General features: G+C 39.2%; 1 protein-coding gene across 3 annotated transcripts in view; it reads left to right on the top strand.

The window, feature by feature from the left end:
• Positions 1-26,876, top strand: part of LOC135203053 (two pore calcium channel protein 1-like) — a 734,396-nt gene that overhangs the window by 68,400 nt on the left and 639,120 nt on the right. The gene's annotated exons all lie outside the window — the stretch shown is intronic.

The raw sequence follows: 26,876 nt of genomic DNA, 5'->3' as shown, positions 1-26,876 counted from the left end.
AATACGACAGCTCTGGCTTATGTCAAGAAGCAAGGAGGGACGCACTCTTTTGCTCTGTACGAGCTGGCACGGGATCTACTGATTTGGGCGAACCAAAGGAATGTAATTCTTCTAACAAGGTTTGTTCAAGGGGAGAGGAATGTGAGAGCGGACAGACTGAGCAGGAGATTCCAGGTCCTTCCCACAGAATGGACACTCCACTCAGAAGTCTGTCAGAGCCTCTGGCGCCTTTGGGGGAAGAAGCCTCAAATAGATCTTTTCGCCACATTCCTCTCCAAAAGGATAGATACATTTGTGCACTGGTGGAGGATCCCCGAGCTTATGCAACAGACGCCTTTCTCCTGGACTGGTCAGGAATAGACGTTTACGCTTTTCCCACCCCCGTTCAAGATTCTGGGGGAAGTAGTCAGAAAATTCGTGGCATCCGAGGAACCAAGATGACTCTGATCGCTCCGTATTGGCCAGCTCAAATCTGGTTCACAGAGGTGATGGAATGGACAGTGGACTTCCCCAGATCTCTTCCGAAAACAGAATAGCTATTGCTCAAACAACCCCACTTCGAGATGGTTAACCAATCAAAATCTTACCCGTTGCTTGCCTCTGACTGCCTTTCGACTATCGAAAGACTCGTCAGAGCGAGAGGGTTTTTCTCGCCAGGCAGCAAATGCAATTGCTAGAGCCCGCAGATCATCTACGAGACGAGTGTACCAATCGAAGTGGGAAGTTTTCAGAAACTGGTGTAGGTCGAAGAAGCTGTCCTCTTCCAGTACCTCTGTGACCGAAATTGCAGATTTCCTTCTGTTCTTAGACAAGAGTCGCATCTCTCGGTACAACTATTAAGGTACAGGAGTATGCTCTCAGCAGTCTTTAGAAACAGAGGGTTAGATCTAACGAATGACAAGGATTTGCACGACCTCATTCGTTCATTCGAAACATCTAAATCACGCGAACCTAAGGTTCCAAGCTGGAACTTAGATGTGGTTCTTAAATTTCTTTCATCAGATGAATTCGAAACCACTTCACACTGCTTCGTTCCGTAATATCACGAGAAAAGTGTTTGTTTCTGATGTCTCTTGCAACGGCAAAAAAGAATCAGTGAGTTGCACCGCCCATTGAATCAAGGAGATTAGGCTCTTCAAAAGGAGAACTCAGCAATTTGTCATTTCAGTCCACCCTTTTTTTTCTGGCCAAAAATGAAAACCCTTCGAATCCTGGCCCAGGAGCTTCGAAGTTTAAAGGACTTTCTAGCTTGGTGGGTCAGAGAGGCAGAAAGATCCCTGTGCCCAGTTAGAGCTCTAAAATTTTATCTGGACAGGAAGAAGCAGTTGGGGGGGGGTTCGCAGAAAAGTCTTTGGTGCTCAGTGAAAGACCCCCAAGAGAGCAATGTCTAAGAAACGCATTAGCCTTCTTTGTGAGAAGTTGTTATCACAGAGGCTCATAAGAAGTGTCCAGATGATTCGTTTAATCTCCTAAGAGTGGGAGCCCACGAAGTTAGAGCAATCGCAACCTCGGTGGCGTTCCAAAGAAATATGTCACTAAAGAACATTTTGGATACAACTTATTGGATTGATGCAACTCTGGTGTTTGCATCCCATTATTTTAAAAGACGTAACGAGTTACGTATGATAAATGCTTTTCGTTAGGTCGTTTGTGTCAGCACAGACGGTTCTGGGTAAAGAGAAAGCACCAATCCTTAAAAATTTATGTAACGTAACCCTCTTGTCGGATGTGTTCTCCCGGGTTTTCGGTGGATGGGAGTGTCAGTTGTCGCACAGGCGGCCTTCACTTCTCTTTATTTGAAAATCGAGTAAGACATCTGACTATTAGAGGGGTACATTTGTATTTTGTATGTATGATTTTCGAGTTTGTGGTTGTTTGCAAAGAGTTTGGGGATAACTCTAGGCAATCTTAGAACTAACACGGGTTAGGATCGGGTGATCGGGATTGGTTGTGTGCTCCTTAAATTAGTGCGTGTTGTCATATAAGCGGATGTGCTCCCATTTGACAAACGCCATTTAGGATTCTGTCGAGTAAGTGGAAGAGACCCCATCGACAGATCCACAAGAATTCTTGGCCCACAGATCACTATCTCGCTAAGGTTCTTGAGATGAAGCAGACTCCTAGGCGGTAGCCACGAAGTCTTCCATCTAAGAAGGTAGGAACTAAGGTTTATTTATACCTACAACATATGTTGTTTTACCTGTCTAGTCAGTTAGTTTAGCTGTCTCTTGCCCTCCACCAAAGGTGTCAATCAGCTATGTATATATCTGACAGGTAAGTTGAATGTATGAAAATGACATTGTTATGATACAATAAAGTTTCATACATACTTACCTGGCAGATATATACAATTGAAGACCCCACCCAGCTCCCCGCAGGAGACAGGGTGGAAGAGAGATTATGATTAGAAAACGGGAATAGTTCCTAGCCCTGCCCACCCGAGCAGGGCGGTAGATCACCTGACCTACCTGTAGCGAGTTGCCGCGAAATTTGAAATTCTGTCGGGAACGACGGAGTCTATAGCTATGTATATATCTGCCAGGTAAGTATGTATGAAACTTTATTGTATCATAACAATGTCATTTTTTAACTATTTGTGAGGGGGGTCTGGTATACATCCCCTGCTAATAAGGGGGTTCCACTGTACATTGAACAACACCCACATTTCACCAGTACAGGAAATAAAAATAAATGCAGTCTCGATGTCATCTCATTAGATACTCGAGTTCCACAGAAAGGTGTTGTCATCTTCATCCTCATCGTCGTCTTCTGCCGCCTCCTCCCCTTCTCCTAGACTTAGTTGGTCTAAGAAGTGGAAGGTAGTCTCTTTGTCCCTAAGAAGCTCTGCCAAGGGACTAGGGAGGGTCGCTATCTTAATCCTCCGGGGCTAGGACCATTTATGCTTACCCCTGGGTAGTGTTTCTGGGAGCCACAGGAGCGCAGACTTTGATTTGTGTTCCTACCACTGGGTTTAGATATCCATCTTTATAACTAGTACATACTGCATCAGAGAGAGCTTGTTCGTGAGACACTCTGAATGTACAAGCTTCTGTGTGGGATTGTGCATCCAAATTGGTGCTGGATAGAGGAGAGACAGCTCACCGTCCTGATTCTGGCACAGGACAGGAGAAGGGTGTGAGTCATTTAGTGACTTGCCCCTGCTTTTCATCACTAGCATTAGTGTGCTTCAAGTTCTTTAGATGTCTATCTTTCAAGACATTCTTTATGTGAGCTTTCAACCTCGGAGAAGACGGTTGCATGGTAAGATGCTAAAAGTTCTCACCCACCAATGCCGCACTCAACTCCACTCAGCTCTCGCTCGCATGAATGAACTAGTTGATGGAAAAGAATGCTCTGTTTGGTGAGTGAGAACCTCCGCTCTCCCTTCAGGAAGCATGTTTTGTTGAGGTGGATACGTTTCTTTAAGTCTGTGCATTGTCATCATCACCGCAAGTTGATGATCACACGCATTATCACCCCCTCCTGTTGGTTCTGCCAGAAGGGCAGGCAAGAGCATTCAATCCTCTCCTTTTTTCTCTACTTCTGGGTTACACAAGGGTGGATGAGGGAAGAAGAGGAACTCTATGGAGTCTTCATCCCAGTTTGGTTGCGAGGGCCTTATGTTCCTGGTTCAATCTTAGGATCTCACTGGACATGCGCTCAAGCTGTTCAGGATGGATATTGCTAGATACTGTCAAACTCCACCTCTCCAGTGTTCCTGTTTTGGTAACAACCAGTTCGGCCATGACTGTCGTCTTTGTGTCCTGTTGGTAACAACCATTTTCGGCATGAACCTATCGTCAGCGTGGATGTTGTCACCATAGAAACCTTGCTTCAGGACAGCTTCACCTTCACTGTCTTATTAGAGAATGAAAGAGGTCTGCTGCCAGTCCTTATTCTTTTTTCTTTCAAAGGTAAGGAAAGAATTAGGCTGGTGCTCGATCAACTGGAGCCTATGAATATACAGTGGACCCCCGAGCTGGAAATAAACATATTTGGCTGTATTTTTCTATGAGAAATATCCACGATCACTGTATTTTCATATCAGTTTCATGATTAGAAGCATTTTTAGCGGGTTTTTATTAAGTTTGAACTAACAAAATAGGCCGTTCTTAGGATTTTTTATAGGTTCTAAGTATTCATGGATTCTAGCTATTGCTGGGGGGTCTGGAATGCATTCCCCGTGAATATACTGGGTCCACTGTAGTACTTGTATATTCTCCTCGTGCCATGCGACTGTTATCAGTTGCACCTTCATGAGTAATAGGCGCATACCCGTAGGTTAGTTCTTCTGGTGTGTGACCGAGACGATAAGTACCTTCTCTTAACCCCTTAACGCCGATTGGACGTATTAGACGTCAATATAAATTGTCTGTTGGGCGCCGATTGGACATATGGTACGTTGATATAAAAAAGTTTTTTTTAAAAATTCGAGGAAAAATAGTTGTAGGCCTTTTAGGCAAAAACTTTTTGAATCGCGCCTTGGGAATGCTGGGAGCTCACGGATCAGGCGTTCTTTTGTTTACAATCGTTACGCAGGTGCGTAAAGCGCGAATTTCTTTCTTCTCGCACTAAAAAGTATCAGCGACACATCTCAGGAATTATTTCGTCACTTTGACATAATTTTTGCACCATTTATATTAGCCATTACATGAGTATTAATATGAAAATGTGCGCAATTTTATGTAGAATACAACAAAAAACAACTCATGGTTGTAGCTTTTATCAGTTTTGAAATATTTTCATATAAATAATGATAAGTGCCAAAATTTCAACCTTAGGTCAACTTTGACTCTACCGAAATGGTTGAAAAACGCAATTGTAAGTTAAACTCTTATATTTCTAGTAATATTCAATCATTTACCTTCATTTTGCAACAAATTGGAAGCCTCTAGCACAATACTTCGATTTATGGTGAATTTATGAAAAAAACTTTTTCCTTACGTCCGCACGTTAACTCTTCCGAAAAAAAAATCAGAAATTTTTTCGTCCGATTGTCGTAATGTTTGCAGCATTTTAATTTAGCCGTTACATAAAGTTTTATATATGGAAATGTGCGCAATTTCATGCACAATACAACAACAAAAACCCCATGGTTGTAGCTTTTATCAGTTTTGAAATATTTTCATATAAATAACGATAAGTGCCAAATATCAACCTTGGTCAAACTTTGACTCAACCGAAATGGTAAAAAAACGCAATTGTCAGCTAAAACTCTTACAATTCTAGAATATTCAATCATTTTACCTTTATTTTGCAACAAAAATTGGAAGTTTCTAGGCACAAAATCTTGATTTATGGTGAATTTATGAAAAAAAAAAAAAAAAAAAAAAAAATTTTTCCTTACGTCCGCGCGGTAAATCTTCTGAAAAAAAAATCAGAAATTTTTTTGTCCCGATTGTCGTAATGTTTGCACCATTTTAAATTAGCCGTTGCATTAAGTTTTATATATGAAAATGTGCACAATTTAATTTAGAATACAAATAAAAACAACCCATGGTTGTAGTTTTTATCAGTTTTGAAATATTTTCTTATAAATAACGATGTGCCAAAATTTCAACCTTCAGTCGACTTTACCTCAACCGATATGGTCGAAAAAACGCAATTGTAAGCTAAAATATTACATTCTAGTAATATTCAATAATTTACCTTTATTTTGCAACAAAGTGGAAGTCTCTAGCACAATATTTAGATTTATGGTGAATTTATGAAAAAAATAAAAAACATTTTTCTTATGTCCTCGCGGTAACTTCCGAAAAAATCAGACATTTTTTTGTGCGATTGTCGTAATGTTTGCACCATTTTAAATTAGCCGTTAAATAAAGTTTTATATATGAAAATGTGTGCAGTTTCATGTAGAATGCAACAAAAAACAACCTATGGTTGTAGTTTTTATCAGTTTTGAAAATATTTTTCATAGAATTATCGATAAATAGAAAAAATTTGTCCTTCGGTCAATTTTAACTCGACCGAAATGTTCAAAAACTGCAATTATAAGCTACAACACTTACAGTCTAGTAATATTCAATCAATTATCTTCATTTTGCAACAAAACATGGAAGTCTCTAGCACAATATTTCGATTTATGGTGAATTTTTTAAAACAGCTTATTTTTTACGTCCACATGTATGAATTCATGCATCATTTTGTGATAATAATCTCTGTGGCCTTGATCGTTTTACAATGTTTTATATACCAAAATGATTGCAATTTAGTGTAACACAATACAACGAATAAAATTAACTTGTTAGCTTTATTTAAACCGTTTTGCTCACAGCACGATTTGTATACAATTATATATGAAATTTTTTTTTTTTTGCGCTGTCATATATCCCAATATTTATATATATAATAATATTTTTTTTTTTTTTTTCACTTCTGATGGTTGCATACTAAACTTCAGGCAGTGACAAAAAAAGGAGCCAAAAATTAACTCTTAATCTTGAAAACTTAGCGTGCTGTGATTTTTTGAAAAAAACATTTTTTCGCTTAGGCGCCCGCTCGCGAATGCCGTTGGCATACAGGAGACGATTTTTAAAATACCGCTTCGGCGTTTAGGATAATTAACCTGAAAACTCAGACAGCCTTTCAGTCTGGTTTTGGTTTTGAGATAACCAGTGGTATTGTTTAGTCAACAACACCACTGAACAGAGGGTTTCATTCTCTCCTGTTTCATTAACATGCAGGTGCTCGAGTGTGTCTGTAGTGCAAGGAGTCAAGTGAGGGGCAGAGTACTGCCTTCTCACAGAGATATTGTTCATTTTAGTATTATTTCTCCTCTGTTTGAGGGTTAACTGCTAATTTGAACCTCTCTGTCTGGCCATCACAGGCATAAGTAGAATTCTGGATGGCTTTTGATTCTTGCTTATGCTTCCTGTCTTGTGCTCCGCATACACTATTGTGAGGATCATCAGACAGCGATATGTCTCATTAGACTCATAATCATCTTTCTGTTTACCCCACAGTACAACAGAAGTCTGTAAATCTTCTGTTTGTTTGTTTGTATGGTGTTTTTACGTTGCATGGAACCAGTGGTTATTCAGCAACGGGACCAACGGTTTTACATGACTTCTGAACCACGTCAAGAGTGAACTTCTGTAACATCGCACTGTCCCATGGGCCACTGCAATGATTCAGAATGATTTTTTCAGACAAATACAGCAGTTTTGTTGTGGCGGGATAACAAGCTTAAAAGTAAGCGGCAAATCCCCCCCACATAAACTTAATCTATCTGGCTACCAAACTCACCCTCAATCACACTTTCCTCTTTTCACTACAGAATACAGTAGGACAGTTGACCCATACCTACACACAGAACAAAAAAACACAAACACATGTAGTTACCCAACTCCAGATACTCAGTGGGCTAGGCTGTTGCTGTCCCCGTGGATATTAGGCCTAGTCGAGACACAACGACTGCCGATAACCAAACACAAACCAACCAACCGAGACCCACAACAACTTAACAACCCGACAAATCATTGTGTAGACGAACACCAACAGCCCCGAAAGAACACGACAACCACACGACTTACCCAGCACAACAACCCGCCAGCACCAACACTGCCCCAACCACCACTCACAGACACTGAAACGCACTACCAACCTCTTCAACCTCACCACAACCAGACAGACACATGCGCAACAACTTTACAACACCAAAATCAATCAAATAACACATCAACTGGCCATCAGCAGACAAGACTGCTGCCAAAACCAACTTTATGCCTTCAACATACGCCTTACTGCTTACGACTTCCGTAACAGACTCCCCCACTGATATACTATACAACAGAGCGCCACAACAGGCACGCTCATAGCTGTGCCATTCAAAAAACCACTTGGTGACAGGCACGCTGCCATTACTTGCCAATTCCAACCACTCCCAAATATATTTTCCCACCCAAACCAAATCTCTTCTCGCTCCTCTCTCTCTTACCCTTCTCTCTCTCTTCTCTCTCTCACGCAACCCTTGGAGACGTTGTCAGATATAGATTACCATCATTACTCCTCCATATTGTCTTCTATATACATTTTTCTAATTTGTAAGAGCTCAACTAATAGCTGTTCACCCTGCATTGGAATGAATGTCAGAAGAATTTGCCTGTTGCCTGCCCTAATAGCTCTGTTTTTAGAGTGAAGAGAAGAGTTCCTCCCTGAACCAGCCTTTGCAGTGATTAGAAACAGTTCGTCAAATAGTACAGTCCCTGTGTTTACGCAGTTAACACTTCCAGCATTCATTACAAGCCAGGCTTTCTCGCCGAACAACAATGAAATAGCTGAAATTCTCTTTCAGTCTTCTGTAACATTCCAAGGATAACAATTGTCTTCACTGGTTGATGTCACTGACGGGACTTTTACTCTGCTCAAATCAATAGAGTTAACTTCTCTACGATTCAATTGTGAAAGATATAGGTCTACATTCGCCCTAGTCTTTCATGTAAGTAACATATTGCTTTTCCTCAGTTGAGATTCAATCTGCTGATGGAAACTTCCCTCTTTCTTGCCACCACGGGCGGGGCCCTTGAAGGGCCTCTGGATGGAATTTGACTCTCATTTAGGGTGCACAAACCCTAAAAGCAAGAGTCATTAGACAGAGTTTTTTTTTTTGCAAACCCACATCTTTTCTCATTCCAGCATTTACAAAGAGGACAGATGATTTGCATGGGTTGTCGTCGTCATCCTTCAGAGGGTGGATATCATGTCGTGACCCCTTCTCAGAGTCGGATGTCAAATCATTCAATATCTGCTGAAGGGTTGATTTTCTTTATGATACAAACTACATCTTTGACTTTTGTATTTATTGATCCAAATCAATCAAAACTTTGTCCTACTGGCATGTTGCTGTACCTGACAGAGACTCAACACCCTTGACTGATTGTCGATATACTTCTCTACAGCCAACTCGCTAAGGGAGAAATGTCTAAAGACATGTCTTTCTCCTGGTCTTGCGAGATTGTGAAGAACTACTCTGCAGATGGCGACAACATCTGTACGCTCTCCCCGTAGCGCAAGGTTCCATTTGCTTGTTATCATCACATTCCGAAGAATATATCTGACTGAATGATAGATGTGGTCTCATTAGGACCACATTTGTCTTTCTTCCTTCAGGTTTTTGTTCTACAAGTCCTTGGAACCCCCCAACCCATTTTTTCCTTGGACTGTGGTGGATGCTCAACAATTTGTGTTTTCTTACCCAGCTCCTTCAAGAGGACAAGTTTCATCTTGCCTAAGGTCTGCTGTTGTAGAGGTAAGAAGGAGGCTAAAGGGACTGGCCTCTCCTTCCTCCTTGTCCTTCGACTTCTCTTCCTTCAGGTTGAGAATAGGACTCGAACCTACACTTGCTAGTCTGGCACTTGATGCAGTAAGCCTACATGTTGAGCTTCCCTTCTGTTATAATCATAGAATCAATCCTGCTCCTACCTCTAGCAAGGGGAGGAAGGAGACTCGGGCAATAAGGCAAAACTGTCTCAGTGCTTTGGCCTTACTGCCATTCAACCCTAACAAATATTACGCCAGCCTTTTTTCGTATGGTTACCGATTTTTCACTCATTTTCAAAAAGGCACCCAGAAGTCTGACTCTTGATCTCACAGTGTTTCTTAGACTCCGAGCAAGTTTTTGGGGGGGTTTTTCCCCAAAACAAAAAAGGGGGAGGCAGGGTAGCCTTCCTCGCTCTTTCGACCAGGAGGACTAGCCCAAGTGTGCTGAACTCCTGTCAGTTCTAGAGACTCACTCAGAGTCCTCCTTCCAATAAGTGAGTTTTCCAATTGTAAAGGACCAAGGGTTTGTGTATTGTGTAGGAAAGTAAGTTGTATTTTTCTAAAATGTGTTTTTATAACTAAAAACCTGAGGTCATTTACACTAATGCCCACCTCATGCCACCCTCAATCTGAAAACCTGGGCCAAAAAGACAAATGGAATGTTACATCCAGGCAGAAGTTACTACCTAATCACCTTGTTCAAGAGTTTTAACGGCCGTATTCCAACTTCATTGTAAGAATACATATTCCTATTTTAAAGGACCTGAGGCTTGTATAGTTAGGAAAAGTAGAATTTACTTTAAAAAATTTTGATATTAGTTTTGCACTTATCATTACAAGTTTATTTTGGGAAAAACTACTTTTGTAATATGTACTTATGAAGTGAATGAGTCTGATATCATTGCAAAGGTTTGAGACAGCAGTTTATTTGTAAAGGAAAATATATGTTTTCCCAAACCTGATTCTCTTGTTTAGTTGGAAAATGTCCTGCACTATTACAATAATGCTCCTAACAAACTTTTTGATTTAATGGTAGATGGCACTCTGAATTGTTCTTGATTTCTTTAACATTTAGAAATTAAAATTACATCTTTGTTTTTGATGTGCATAATGTGGGGAATGATTTAAAGAATTATTTAAGTGCCTTGCATGTACTATTGCATATGTTTGGGATTATAGAATAGTCTGCATGTAAGTTGTATGTTTTTATTACGCTTATAGTAGTAGTATGTTGTTTTTGCCGTATTATGCATAATTTATTTTTAGAAATACATATAAGAAATTGCATAAGAGCAACAAATTGAGATTATCAGTCATTGGAACAAGTTTTTTCTAATAGATTGAAGATGAAACAAGACTGTAGTTAAGTAGTATGTTGTTTTTGCCGTATTATGCATAATTTATTTTTAGAAATACATATAAGAATTGCATAAGAGCAACAATTGAGATTATCAGTCATTGAAGTTTTTCTAATAGATGGAAGATGAAACAAGACTGTAGTCCAATTTGTAATGAATTCTTTCTCCTTTGACATTACGTATCTTTGCTTAAATTCATTGAAAGGTTAAAAATAAAATGTAGAAAGGCAGAAGACCAGCCAAAGAAAGAAATCTGGAAGGATCAGGATGCTGACCACTTGGTTGGATTAAACTATCATGGGTTTCAGAGACAGTGCAAGCACGTTTTTTGGCAATACAGTGGACCCCCCATATTTGCGTTCTCCAGATTCGCAGACTCACACATTCGCGTATTTCTCTGGGTGGGGAACGTTTCCCCACATTATTCGCGGAAAATTCGTGCATTCGCGGTATTTTTCTATGATAAATATCTCCAACAATGCCTTCTTTTTTTGGTTTTTTTTTATGAATTTCATCATAAAATGCATTTTTTTTTTTTTTCTTTTTTTTTTTGGGGTTTTGTTGATAAAAAACGGTATTGGTTTTAAAAAAACAAGTGTATGAAAAAACAAAATTTTTAGGTGGGGTTTTTCTTGAGTTTTAACTAAGAAAATAGGCTGTTTTTAGCATTTTCATAGGGGTTCCAAACATTCGCGGGTTCTAACTATTCATGGGGAGGGGTCTGGTACGCATCCCCCGCGAATACGGGGGGACCACTGTAACTGTAACGAACACCCTTATCGGAACGAGATTTTGCTATAGTGTATTACACCCAGTGCCGTGATTTGTAAGGGTATCGTGAATCACTAATTGTAAAGAATAAAGACACTTGTCCTTGTACCAAGAGGCAAAAACTCCATTAGCCAGAAATGGATACGAGCACAACAGTAAAAAGCTCCGCCTACCCTCTCCCCCAACCCCCACCAACACCCCTGTCCTTCTTCCTTCCCTCACCTTCCCTTCTCTTTCTCTGAAAATTGCCTCGGTTTAAACTGATTTTGTATGATTTTTCTATCTATTTATCTATATATCTAATAATATACATTGATATATATTTTTTTTATCTATCTATCTAATAATAGTTAACATTTGGTGTATATATCTAACGATTCCACTAGGTTGTTACCTGACAGTTGGCTGAATTATTTATGCACTGATCTGCTCATCTCTCTCTCTCTCTCTCTCTCTCTCTCTCTCTCTCTCTCTCTCTCTCTCTCTCTCTCTCTCTCTCTAGTAGTGTTACCTACTATAAATTGTTATTAGAGTGAGATATCTGAATGTTAAAGCAACTGTTGTATGTGCATCGGTGTAATCAAAGGTTTAACTCTAATGAATGTCTGGTAGAATGGCTCAATTTTTATTTGTAACACAGAGTAACTATAACCAGTTACCTATTCAAACCAATATGAAGGCAATTGGCAGCTTTTTCATGGCTTAAAACGTTGAAAAGTTGCGTGACAACTAATTTCTGCATCCGTGACCAGATACTTCCATGGTGGCCATATCTTCTTCCTTCATAATACAAGTACTATATTACTGATACCCTGAGTCCAAATGAGAATTACGAAGAAGGTAACCAACCACAGGTATAACAGTCACTTTACCATAAATCATAGTGTCTATCGTTTTACTGCTCCACCATACATTCAGATATCTTTCACTCTAATAACCATTTACAGTAGGTACCACTACCACACAGAGAGAGAGAGAGAGAGAGAGAGAGAGAGAGAGAGAGAGAGAGAGAGAGAGAGAGAGAGAAGGAGAGAGAGAGAGAGAGATGAGCGGATCAATGCATAAATAAACCAGTCAACTGGCAGGTAACAACCTAGTGAATCGTTAGATATATACACCAATGTAAACTATAATTAGGGAGATAGGTAGAAAAAAATCGTACAAGATATGTTTAAACTGAAGTAACTTTCAGAGAGAGAGAGAGATGAGCGGATCAATGCATAAATAAATCAGTCAACTGGCAGCTAACAACTGACTGGATCGTTAGCTATATACAACAATGTATATTATTAGATAGATAGATATATGGATAGATAGATAGATAGATAGATAGAAAAATCATACAAAATAAGTTTAAACTGAAGCAACTTTCAGAGAGAGAGAAGGGAAGGTGAGGGAAGGAAGAAGGACGGGGTGGCGGGAGGGGTTGGGGGAGAGGGTAGGCGGAGCTTTTCACTGTTGTGTTAGTATCCATTTCTGGCTAATGGAGTTCTTGCCTCTTGGTACAGGGACAAGTGTCTTTATTCTTTACAATTAGTGATTCATGATACCCTTATAAATTACGGCACTGAGTGTAATACATCATATAGCAAATTCTCGATCTGATACAAGCGTTCGTTACAGAGTTATTGCCAAAAAACGTGCTTGCACTGTCTCTGAAATCCATAGTAAATGATAATAACACTAACAATTATAACTGTAGGCAAAGCCCAGAAAATCATGTTAGAAAACTGTTATGGCTAGCGTTTATGGTGGCTGCAGATCTTATACTTTTCAAGGCTGATTTTGGTGATGAACTACTGACTAGAATGAATTGCATCAGTAGAGGAATTTCTTTGTATTGCTGCAAGTGGATATTATCTGCTGTTGGCTGTGCCTTTTTTGCTCGTATTATGAATAACTGAAATGTGAGGATAGATGAAATCATAAGAAATGTTTTACATCATGCTGAAATTATTGAAATAAAGTACATGTCAGTGGCCTTTCATTGTTTTAGTCAAATGGACTTGGCTGATTGGATGTCAATGCTTGCTGAATTTTAATTTTTGCTTGTGGGCTGATTTGTATTAGCACTTTTGGGAAGTTAACTAGAACTATAGAAATGAGTAATGTGTGCCTCTTCTAAGACTAAGAGCCATAGTTTCTGATATTTGTTTTATGCATTGCTTAATCCTTGCTGCCTTGAATGATTCCTTTTCAGCTTACTGTTTTAGATATGATAATATACGTGGGGCTTGTAGAGAGTGGAAGCTTTGGTGTTAGGTGAGTGAACTATTACTATGCTTTGAATTTCTTTACGACAGGTTCATGGAAATACATTTTTATACACAATATTGCTGTCATTACTGTATGCAAAAATCTTGTTTATACTTATACCTTAATACTTGGTAGTGTGAGATTGACTAGGCACTGAATAGCTACCTAGACCAGCATTACCCTCTTTTATGTAACTTTTCCATAAGCATTTACTACATTATGTGGTTTGTAAGTTTTATGAAAAAGTTTAGTTTGTTTTTAATCCATAAATGAGTCCTATTTTCAAAAGGAGTGTCCTCCCATCCTTTCCCATGGGTGCAAACACCTTTTGTTTGTCAAGATAAGGGAGAGCCTTGGCTTGTGAGACAATATACTATATTTCTTATCAAAGTTGCACATAGTTTTAACAACAACTTTACTCAATTGAGCAAGTTCAGTGCATGGTTGATCCAATCTTACCAGTTGTTAAATTGTGATTTTTATATAAGTAACTTACTAAGGAATTTCATAGCTATTAGTTTCTAACCATCATGACAGCTCAAAATTTTAAAATTGTGGTAGCGCTCTGTTTTGGTGTAGGTAACTAGCCCTGTCCACTTTCAGAGAAGAATAGGTACAACGCAGCTAAAGAGCTCAATCCGTTTCTGCTAGTCAACAACTGATCATTGATTGTTTGAGCATCTCTGGTTTGAACATTTGCCAGATGGTTGTGGCTTTTGCCATCTTTGATGAAGTAGTTCTCCTGTTTAGTAGGGCTCTAATTACATGTAGCTTAGCTAGCTTTGATATTACTGATTGTGACTATTAATTAATTGCCTGACACCAGTTTGACTAGTATCTGATATTGCCAAGGGTGTAACATTCACACTTACTTTGATTATAAGGGTGCACAAATATATTTGTTTTGATTATTTTTGAGATGTTCCTCTTGCCGCCTGCGCTGTCGCAAGTTTATCAGGAGGAAAACTTCAGAGCTTTTTCCCTTAGTTTTTCTCTCCCTTTGTTCTTTCCTTATGCCTTTTTCTCCTTCCGGAGATATATCCCCATTCCCTGCTTCGCTCATTTGTTGGGCGAGGAGAAGGAAGGGTTGTGTTGGTGATTGAGTAACATATTCTCAGTTGTCTCCTCTTGTGTCGTAGGGCAGTGCCCATCAGAACAAAGAGGTGTCTCATTTTACTAGTTACCTTTTCTTTTTTCTGGATATCTCACTGTGTTTGGTTATCCTAACCTTCAGGAGGTGTACTTAAGCACCATTATGCTGTATGTGTGTAGTTCCCCTGCCTTGCCAGAAGCCCCTGTGAAAGAAAGGTACTGTCCTTCCTTTCTTTTTCTGAGGTTCAAGAAGGTCCTGGGAAACCAGATTACCTATCAGCCAAAGAAGAGGAAGGCTGCTTCTCTCCCACCTAAGAATTCCTCCTGCAGGATTTCTAAGGGGCAGCCACCTCCTGAGGAGGCAGTGGGCTCTCTTGTTGGTGCTTCCCAACCTTCGGGCTCGGGAACCGATTCACATGCCCCTGGCTTTTGTGTTTTGTGAGCTGTGGGATGCAAACTTTGCTTTGCATTCCCATCACCAGTCTAGGGGTTCACCTCTAGACTGGTGCTGCGTCAAGCACTCATTCATAAGTCACTTCAAGTACTTGTGTTTCTGACAAATTGTGAGCATCCCAATCTGCTGATGGAGAGACCTCTCACTGTCCCAGTTCAGGCACAGGGTGAGAGAAAGGCCGAAAAATTCATGTTTCGTCTTTTCCTGTCAGCACTACCGCTAGCTCTTGAGTGCTCACCAGTACTCAGCAGTGTCTTGATTCTGAGGATTCGAACACTTGGAGAAGCAATGAGGAGGTTCCCTTTTAAAGTTCTACGGAACTTCTAAGGGAGTGCCTCTCTCCGAGGAGGCAGTGATTCTCTGTATACATACTAGCTTTTCCCGCCCTTGGGGCGGGATCAGATTCTCATTCTCCTTTGGGTCTTGTAGTTTTGCAGTCACACTCTCAATCCACCTCTTAGATGCCTGCATATAAGACTGGTTCTGTGCCTCTTCTTCCTCGATTTCTTTGGAAGTCGAGAGATGCTCCCGATGATTGTACTTATGAAATTTGAAAGTCTTGCTGGATTCTTTAAAATTGCAAACACTCAGACGGTGAGAGAAGACCACTTCCATTGATTGTTCTTGGAATTTTTGGCACTTGCTGATTGCTCGGATTCTTTAGAATCCCAAGTACTCAGGCGAGAGAGACACTCCTGGTGATTTGAGACAGGAAAGGACAGTTAGTAGGCAGCAAATCAAGAATGGTGGTCAGAGGCTGAACACAAGAACAAGAATGGTGGCCACAGGCTGAACACAAGAAACCTGTCTTCTATTCACCTACAAAAACTCAGCCTACAATGGTCACGAATTTCGGGAGTCTCGCTGAGTGCTTGAATTGCTTGGAATTTTAGGTGCTTCCCAATCGCTTGGATTCCTTAGAATTGCAGGTGCTCGGAAGTTAATAGAAGATTGCTCTTGATGGTTGCTTTACAAGATTCGGGAGTCTCAGGCACTCAAATTCCTTTTAACTTGGATTTTTTAGAAAATCATGAGTGCTCAGCTGGTGTTATATCGCCTACAGTCAAATTCAGCCTTTTAGGCTGCTAAGGTGTTGTCCACATTTAGCTGGGATTTTCCGCACAGATGCCACAATTCAATAAATATGCCGTGACAGTGATAACGAAATGTCTCCGGTATTTTTTATACTACCTAAATATATGGTAATTACTTTGTTTTATAATAAAGCTAAATATGTTTAAGAATTACTAAGTTTTTGATGAGAAAATAAATATATTAAAATGTTTTACTGAAATTTGACAATACTGCTGTGCTGGGTTTGTGCTCCATTGCCACCTTAGCCGCACAAGGTACATTCCATGTTTACTGAGACACTGACCCAACATGGAAACATCTCCCACCAGCACAGTCAAGCACGGAAGGAAATAATCTATACAGGGCAGGTCGACCCCAGTTATCAGCGGTCTTGGTTAATGGCGATCTGGTTTTATGGAGCTTGTCTACCACCATAAAATTGGCGATTTTTGGCTTCATGAGGGCCAAGTTTCGGTTATCGGAGTCATAAAGTGCTGATAATAGAGTTATGGCGCCATAACTTACCTAACAGAGGAGCCATTAAACGAAACTTGGCGCCATAAGTGCCATAAATTGCAAAGTTTCGGTTGCAGAGTTTTGGTTAATGACAGTTTTTGCTTGGGAACGGAACCCCCGCTGATAACCGGGGACTGCCTGTAATATGAATCGGTACTATTTGATGAAAAGGGCAAAACGGACACGACCTTTGTTACCACCCACTCAAGGTCAAGCCCTTACTTGGACAGCCGAAGTCAGCGAAAGGACAGTTAGAAGGCAGCAAATCAAGAATGGCGGTCAGAGGCTGAACACAAGAAACCTGTCTTCTATTTGCTGACAAAAACTCAGCCTACAACCATTACAAATTTTGATTTCTTTAATTAGTATATCCTGAGATGAACTGTATTGGAATTTTATGAATGAAATGAAATCCCTGCACTCGACAAAGTCAGGGAAGAGCTAAGAGAGAAAATATCTAACAATGGTAGCATTGAGTCACGTCGAAGATTTCTGTTGCAGATTGCCTTCCGATTTTCGCGAGTTGATGGCCACAAGTTCCCTATTGAAAGAAGTGATGTTGTTGCTCGCACAAGATTTTTGAGAGGTGCGGCAAGTCAGACATTCCTTCAAAAACTTCATTTTCCTTGTCGAAACATTGGGTTAATCAGAATTACACTGTTGCAAAGTGTTGGACTGACATGACCTCGAAACAAGCAACAAGAGTAAAGCTGCCTATTGGAAAAGGAAATCACCTCATCATTCCTCATGCAGGAATGAAAGAAAGCTTTATCAAGAATGCTGAACTATTTTTTCAAGCAAAGAATTATGGTGATTATCACAATCAGGATGAATGCTGCAGTTTTCAAAGGCAATGGGTTTAAAGACTCAGTTGTTGCCTACATCCCCCCAAAGTCTGTATTATGATGGACAGTGCATCTTACCACTCGATGTTTCTTGAAAAAACCTGACATCATCTTGGAGAAAGCAACGATAAAGGACTGGTTGATAAAGAGTGGTGCACATCCTCCTGATGGCATGCTGAAAGTGGAGCTCTATGACCTCACCAAAAAATGTGTAATGGAAAGAAAACTTGCATGATTAACACACTTGCTTCTGAAGCAGGACATGGAGTTGTATAACTCCCCCCATACCACTGCCAGTACAACCCGATAGAGTACCTGGGGAGATGTGGCAACAGTGCGGAAAATCCTTGCTATATGTGACCAATGCCTTAGTGGCCTAAAAGGCTGTTTGGGAGTATACTGTGTATTTTACGGAATTTTTGGGTGTTTGTCAACCAGTATGGGAAGTTTTTGCTCTCCAGTCTGGTTTAGGGACACCATGAGAGAAGTGCCGAGACATTTAGGTGTTTTGACGCTGCCTGCCAGCACTTTTTAAGTGCTCAGTGAGGTTCCATCCTTTAGTCTTGGACCTAAGGTCCGAGTATGTAGGATAGAAGAAACAATCCCTCTTTGAAACTTTGGCTTCTCCGGGGGTTTTGGCCTCGAAGGAGACTAGTGCATATTGGAGGAAGGTGAGAGTTCTTAGCAGGTGAGTACTGATCATAGTCGAGTTATATGACCTGCTCAGCTCACTTGGTTCAGCCGAATTGAGCGTTCGGCCCTGGCCAGGAGAACCATTGCTCTCCTCAGGTTGGTGCTTTGCTATGGCATAAGCACCCTCCTTCCCCGTGGTTGCCAAGTCATCACAAGTTGATGATTGCCCATGAACCTACCCTTCCCTTTGCCTGCTGGTTTCCTTCTAAGAAAGAACCAGGTAGGAATGCACCCTTTCTCCTTAACTGTTTCTAATTAAGTCCTCACCAACCCTCTCGGTTGTTCCGGGAGGTACAAGGCAGACAGAGAGAATTCAGATGAGTGGGAGTGTCTCTTTTTCAGAATTCATCTATAAAAGTTAGTAGTATTCTGATACCCATTACCTTTAACACCAGGCCTGAAATTCCGTTGACGACCTACAGCACAATGAATATTGGACAGCTGCTTTGTAATACCAGCGTGCCAGAAAAGACAAAATCATAAGGAAAATTGAAAGAATTTTGTATAGAATCAATTCTGTGAATTCCTGCCATTATTTTCAATAAAATAGGTATTCTCTTACTTATGATGGGGTTAGGTTCCAAAAAACCAATCACTTGTTGGCAAAATTATATCTCAAATATAGCCCAGCCTACACTAGGGTAATCAGTATCATCTTTACATATAGGGTAGCCTAGCCTGCACTACACAGTATAAGTTATGCATGTACAGTACAGTAATTATTAATTTCAGCTAATTCTCTAGGTTCAATGCAGATTGGGTTCAGTACAAAGAGAAATTGAATGACACTAACAAGAGGTAGCCTAGCTTATACTATGGTATATCATATACTACATATGAATACAGTAGCCTAGCCTACAGTATACTCTATAGTACATTACTGTATAGTAATTTATTAATATTATAAGCCAGTTCTGGAAGTTCAGTGCATTCTGACTATGGTAATTCAGTAAAAATAAAAGTCACATGAAACGAGAATCAGATTCTGTCCAACATGGGCATAATTGAACGATGTCAGGCTGCTGATGGCTGTGTATAATTATGAAATACAAAAAACGAATATGCATCTTTTCCATGAATATTTCAAAAAGTTATACATTACTTTCCTGCATCCAATAATATTGTATATATTCTCATATGATTGTATTATAAAAGTACCCAGTGTTCCCCCCGTATTTCGTGGGAATGTGTACCAGAACCCCGTTCCCCCGCGCCGAATACAGGTAGTCCCCGTGTTATGACGTGGCGGGTTCCAAAAAATTGTTGTAAGCCTGAACATTGTCAAAAATCTTAAGAAAACCTTACTTTTAATGCTTTGGGTGCATTGAAAACTATGTAAACTGTAATCTTATTGCATTTTTCATAAAAAAAACCCTTCAAATATTGATTATTTTGCATTTTTGGTGTCATATTTCATCTGCCAGATGAGTCGTGTAGGCCTTGTAACCCTGGAACATGCGTCGCAACCCTGGAAATAATTTATGACAAATATAATTGAAAAGCGCCTTAACCTCGAAACGTCGTAAGCCGAACCCGTCGTAACCCAGGGACTGCCTGTAGTTACAACCTGTGAATACAGGCAGTCCCCAGGTTACGATGGGTTCAGCTTACGACGTTCCGAGGTTAAGGCGCTTTTCAATTATAATCATCACAAATTATTTCCAGGGTTACGACGCATGTTCCAGGGTTACAGCGCCTACAACGCTCATCTGGCACAAGAAATATGACACCTAAAAGGAAAAATAATCTATATTTGGAGGTTTTTTTGATGAAAAATGCAAAAGAATGCAGTTTACATAGTTTTTAATGCACCCAAAGCATTAAGAGTAAGGTTTTCTTAGGATTTTTCATAATGTTCCGACTTACAACGATTTTTGGCTTATGACGCGCTCGAAGAATGGAACCCCTGTCGTAACCCAGGGACTGCCTATAGTTGGAACCCCTGTAAAGATGCTTAAAAAAACCCTCCTATTTTTTAGTTAAAACTCAAGAAAAACCCACCACTAAACATTTTTATACCTTGTTTTTTTAAAAGTTTTTATCACAAAAGTGGCATTTCATGATGAAATTGATAAAAAGCAGGAATTTGCGGATATGTCTCATTGAAAAATACCAGAAATGGCCGAATTTTCTGCGAATAATGCGGGGAAATGTTCAGAGAGAAATCCTCGAATACATGAGTCCGCGAATACAGAGAACACGAATATGGGGGGTCCACTGTACTAACAAAACAGTCAATGTTTTGGTTTGGAAATCAGCTTACGGCATATACGAGTTTATTTCTCAGTATTTTCTTGCCTCTAGTTAGCACAAATGAATATTTTGATACTTTACTCATATCAGACAAGGTCATTTTTCGTTATACTGTGTGTTTTTAAGTTGAAATATGGCTTGACTATGTCTCGTTGTGAACTAAATTATATTTTTTGTTAACAGATTGCATTGGGGTATGTTTTTATGAAAAAATTATGTATTCCGTTCACTGTTTTCACTTGATTTCATCGTAATGCGAGCTATACGTTATTTATCTTTTATCGGTGTGAAAATAACAGTAAAATGTGTTCTTTCAAGTCCAGTAGATTTGATTAAAATTATTTTCTTTCAATTTTATCTATGGTTGTGTTTGATGGCATAAGTTTACAGGAGTTTTATCCTTGTTTTGCCGATGCACGATATAATAGTCATTCATTAGCAGCTTGAACAGTTTTCTCAGCTTCACTACAATTTTGGTTTTTAATTTAACAGAATAATTCCTCGTTGATCTTTGATCTATAGCGATTAAAGTTATTTCATAAAAGTATATCAGTCCTATTCTACAAAATGTCATTTATAACATAACTACGGTAATTGTTTACTGTCTTATGATGGTTGAAATACAAGCCAAACAGATGTTGTTATCCAATTTGGTTGTAGGTACTTAGCAAAAAATTTGTTTCTTGTTCAGTTGTCCATGGCTGTACACATTTACACAATGAATATAACATTCAAACAATACGTTCATCGTTCTCTTTTGCTGTTTTTTAACTTATTTAACTAGAAGATGGGATAAAGTTAGGCCACTGTAATTTGGTGTCTCCCGCTTCCGATTCCACACTGCTGTCTGCTCCCGTAGCGAGTGAAATTTAATAATATTTTCAAAATATTGTCGTATCAGTATTAATTGGTAACCCCATCATAAAATTGGATTATCATAAGACGAATTCTCATAACTTAAATGCTACCTGTACTACCTCAAGATTGATCCTCAGATTGTCTCATCATGCACTTGAGTAGTCGAGGAAAGTTTCATTGGGTCATGTCAAATCTCCCTTCAAGGAGAAGAAATCAGTAGTTTCACACCTCATGAAAACTCAAGGGTTTCCTTTAGACATGAATACCCTCAATTTTCATTCATCAGAGATCTTTTCACTGGTTCATCAGCACTTCGATCTCAGGAATATAGTCCATGAGCCAGACCAAAAAAAGGTACCACCTGTACTGAGTAAACTTAACCCCCATTTCTAGATACCCCCATGTCTGTAGTTTATGAAAATCCTTGTTAACATTGTCAACTGCATAGCTTTTGGTCAGTATAGCCCATTGATTCCAAATAATCACAAGAATTTTTAAGGTCTCATTGAAAACAATCTTTTGACTGTGTACAGATTATTTTTTAATGCAGATTTCTGAAATTTTATCAGATTGTACACATATCATATGCAAACCACTAGTGCAAATATTATTGTCCTAAGTTTATTACAAGGTCAGATTTTGATATCTGAAAATAACTAAAATGAAGAATTTTTTTGTATAAACTTAATTACGTTTAACTTATGACCATACAATAAAACAAATCAGAAAGAACTTCTAATGATCTAGGATACTGCACACATGTCCAAGGAACGCATTGATATATAATATTTTGTTTTTGGATACATGAGTATTTGTATAATCAAGCTAATTTACAAATACAATGAAATATTAAAAGTCGTATAATCCTATCCTACGCGACTATTTTCTATTCATACGCAGCTCAAACTTTTTTTATCAAAAAGCAAATAATCTTGTCTCCTAAAAGTTTATGCAAGCAATATTCTCATGGCATTAGTTACAAAATAAAACAAAAAATTACTTAGAAACTAAAAACCATCTCGTATTTAAACAGAACATAAATTTTAATATCTATCCCTATAACCGATAATATTGCAATAAAAATTATGGTGGTCTGAAATTATTTAACAGAAAAATTAGTTCATATGATAAACACTCGCCATATTAACCCAATTATCACCAAAACTACAATTATTATAAGGATTATATAAACCATTATTAATCATCATATTCGTCGTCACACAAGTCCTGCAATTCTGTACTAGGTTTCCCTATCTTTTCCCTTGATTATTGCAAGTTTGAAGTTTGCACATATCTGTACATTTTCAAAGCCATTGATAAGGCAAGTACATCTGATGACTTGCAGGAACGTGCACACCTGCATGCTAGTAGCTGTAGTACTGCCTCTGTGCAGGAGGTCCTTGTAGCCATTTGATGGCTAAGGTACCATTATCTATTTCCCAGCCTGACTCTGTTGGATTTGGTAGAACAGGATAACGCTGCAAACACTGTCTCCAAATTGCAGATTGGAAGTTAGCCCTTTGTACATGCATGAAAAGGGAGTCCTGGCATGGTGGTAAACTGCTTGACTCTATTTCTCCCCGCTTAGCACAGAAGAGTTGATGGCGAAGTGAGTTCACTGACGTTGTTTTTGTAGCACTATTGTACATGCTGCAGGTGATTATCTGCAGTTTTTCAAATAGGTCCGATGAAACAGTTGCATTACGGCCGAGTTCACAATATGAGCTTTGATATGTCTTGTTTTGATTTCATTTGGTTAAATGCATTGATTTTTCCTCTTCCTGCGAAGGCGCTGACAGTGTCGCAACCAGTGAATGCATGCATGCCAATTAAAGCCTCACATACTGCTGTTCCAAGTGCCTCACTAAGTTTTTTAATGTTAATAAACTGAGTTCAGGTTTTTTTCCCACATTTCATATACAGTGTACAAGGGATCAAGCTACTGATACCTAATGCTATAACCAAGACATCTGAATCCTCTGCATTGATAACCACATTCTTGATCTCAGACTCAGCTGCATGTAAGGCATGCAGGAGAATGCGAGTGTCTGCTTCTTCCTGGAGACACTCCAAATTAGTTTCAACTTCTGATAATTCTTTAGTTTAGTGTGTAGCATTTTTCTTCGCATGTCACATAGAGTACGGATCATTTAAGCTTTCTCTCAGAGGAGCTTTTTGCCACTCATTTACCAACCAAGAATTTGATGAGGTTTTTCTTGCTTGATGCACAACAAAGAATTTTTCTCCATTGTTGAATTGTGTGGCCTGGAGCTATATTGCTTAGCTGTATGCCCATTCCTTCACCTCTCCTTTGCCTTTCAAGATCCTTGATGGACTTATCACGATACACATCGAATACTATATCAATGCGTTGGCTTCCGCTGCCTTCGTGGATAACCTGAGAAAGGACAGAAACAGCCAATTCTGCAAAGGTTCTCTATCTGTAGGTTTCATTTTCTGAATTAATCCCATTCCATCAATTATGGTTGCTCTATCTACAGGATAACCTCTGTTGGTGTGGGATCATCTTCATAAGTTCTTTTGCCAAGACACTTTTGTTAGTTTTTCTAATTGATCCATCCCCATATGCTAAGGACCATGGCAAGGTCCCAAAGGATGTGACAATACCTCTTTCATGTCTAACTCCCTCTTTTCTGCTACAAGAATCATATGAGCAAATAATTTTCTGTCAGCATTAAGAACAATATCCTTTGATGATCCAACTTTATGAATTGTCTTGTATGCATCAGAAAATGTCTTCAGCTTGAGCTTTTTCATTCTTCCATGGAACTGTTGCTTAGAAAGATCCCCTTCAATACGCTCACGCTTGAATGTTTCATATGCTGCTTCTCCTACTTTTTCTGCTTTAAGGAGATCTTTTGCAACATTCCTGGTGGTGCACTTTCCCACTTGCTAGGTTTACAAAATTCTGTTTGGTCAGGGTCGAAGGGATTGATCCAATGACTTTCCATTATTTCAACCAAAGGAGCTTACTTGACATTCATCCTTTTCTATTCTTTTAGGTTGAAGATCAGGATGTGTCAACTTTTGATTCACCTTGTCCTGTCATTTCCCTGATCTGCCAAAAAGGAAATTTTGGAATTTTTGCTTCTGTACTCAGCATTTAGGTAATAGCGCCTCATAGCCCCACCCTTCAGGCTAAATCGTTTGGTTCCTCCAGGTGTCTGGGTGTCTTTATTTACCGTTTCTTCAATTGCTTGATCAACGGATTTTCTGCCAAAAGGATTTTTGTCCCCAATCTGAACAGAAAAGGCACCTTTCATGAACTCGTCATAGACATCTGGATGATCTACATGGAGTCTTGACATTGTAGCATAGTAATAGGGTAAGAACCTTGCATAGTTAATTTTATCATATGCAAAACACCAACAAATCATTTTTCTAACCATGGTTAGATGGAGAAACCAATTTCCTTCTCTAGAAGCCCTAAGCAGACCCAGTAGTATATCAACCATATCCAAATATGATACCCAAAATGCAGAGAGAGTGTGCTGACTGGTGAGGATACCAAGATGTTCATAAAATAATTCCAGTATTCTAGCAAAGTGGGAGTTTTCCCGTAGACTGTCATAAGCTGAATGAGTTATGCTGCTATGGAAGTCATTTTACATCATAGTTTAAAATGGTGTTCTGAAATGTACCAATCATATCCTTATGTTCTGTCTCAAGCCACACAATAAATCTCTTCCAGACAAGTCTCATTAGTGCCTCATATACAAGCTTGTGGGCTCTTACAGCTCGATTGTATTGTCTACCTTCCATGACAGATGAAACAGAGCCCTCTGCAACAACTTTAGCCTCAACACAAAGGTCCCGCAGCCCAGCATCTTCAAACCGCTTTCCAATTATTGATAGTAAGTTGCATATGAGGTGGAAATCTCCCATCCTAATTATTATATTTTTGAATTCATCATGTTTCCACACCACCTCAGTAACTTTAGAATATATTGCCTGGTCAAACACACAAACAATTTTTGGCAATTCAAGAGATTGCACGATTTGAAGAGACTGATGGAGTATTTCATTAATTGTTGACATGTCAGTAGCAGGAGCATTGATTGTGGGCAAGTATCCAATTGTGTCTTGGGATATATCAATATCATCTCGGATAAGCATGTTAAAAACCTGTTCAGCTGCATTACTGTTTGAATATTATTATTGTCGAACATCCTTAACATAAGCCAGATGAAATTCTTAAATCTTGCCTCTTGAATTTCATGAGTTGCATCAATTTCAATGCCATAGTTTTTTCCCTGCATTATACACAGGAATTAACTTTGGTGTAGCACTGATGCTTCGCTGTTTTGACTTTGGTATGCTTGGCTTTGTCTTCATTGGAACAGAACCTTCAACCTTTGCCTGAATGATGATCCCGTTAACTCTATGTGAAGTACCTTCTCCTGTAATTGTTTCTTCCAGGCGATCAATATTATCAAAAGCCAAAGTAGTGAAGACATGTGGTGAAATACTTTCAGGTAAAGCAGGTGAAGCTAACTTCTGGAGGCAAAGGGCTGTATCAATTTCTTCAAGCAATGTATAAGAAATACCATGACAGAATCTGTTCAGAATTTGAATAAGTTCAACATTGCCAGTGAGTGTCTTTACAGGAGATGGCAGCAAAATGTGTTTTGGAGGTTTTATTTTGCCATGAGATACTGCATAAATCAAATCACTGCCAAATGAGCTGATAAGTCTCTGTACTCTTCTTTGTGGGTCTATATTTTCATTTCCTCCAGTCAGCAAGGTAGAGAGAAACTGTCTCAGAGAGACAGGCAGCTCAAAAGGTTCATCTGTACTGGGAGGCCAAGACTGGTTGAAATCATGATTTTTTATGTCAGTCCTTATTTGCATAGCAGCTTTCATAACTGTCTCTGGAGATTTGCTTGAATTTGCTGGTTGAGTTTTTCTTGAAGCCCATATGCATGTTTAACAAGTTCATTTTTAGACATACTGTCAGGGTATAACAGCAGTCTACCATTAGTATTAACACAATGGGTGTAACTCTCACCCAAATTTCAGCTTCAAGTTTACGACGAGATGTTCCTTGTACTTTTTCTCACACTATCTTTGCCTAAGGATGTCAATGATGATTCTATTCGTGATACAAGATATGTCATTTCTACAATTTGTGGCTTTGGAATTATATCATTTCGAATATATGTATACAGCTCCTCATGTGCCAGCCTTTCTGCATTACAATATGCATCTTCTTCAACACAGTGTGCCTCTTCCATATCAGTACCTTTGCTCTCACCATTTTCTACAATTTTATTACTTTTAGCCACCTTCCAGGTACAAGCTTTACAACATGTTGAATGATAATGTCCTTCTGAAGCAATTAAGTCTGTACTAAGAATTGCAAGCATTTTTTCATCCATTTTTACTAAAGCAGCCCTCCTGAGAGTGTCATCTGCGCGAAACTCC

This window comes from Macrobrachium nipponense, chromosome 33, assembly GCF_015104395.2.
Source record: "Macrobrachium nipponense isolate FS-2020 chromosome 33, ASM1510439v2, whole genome shotgun sequence".
In the NCBI taxonomy this organism is placed as follows: Eukaryota; Metazoa; Arthropoda; class Malacostraca; order Decapoda; family Palaemonidae; genus Macrobrachium; species Macrobrachium nipponense.
This window is presented reverse-complemented; position numbering and strand designations above follow the sequence as displayed.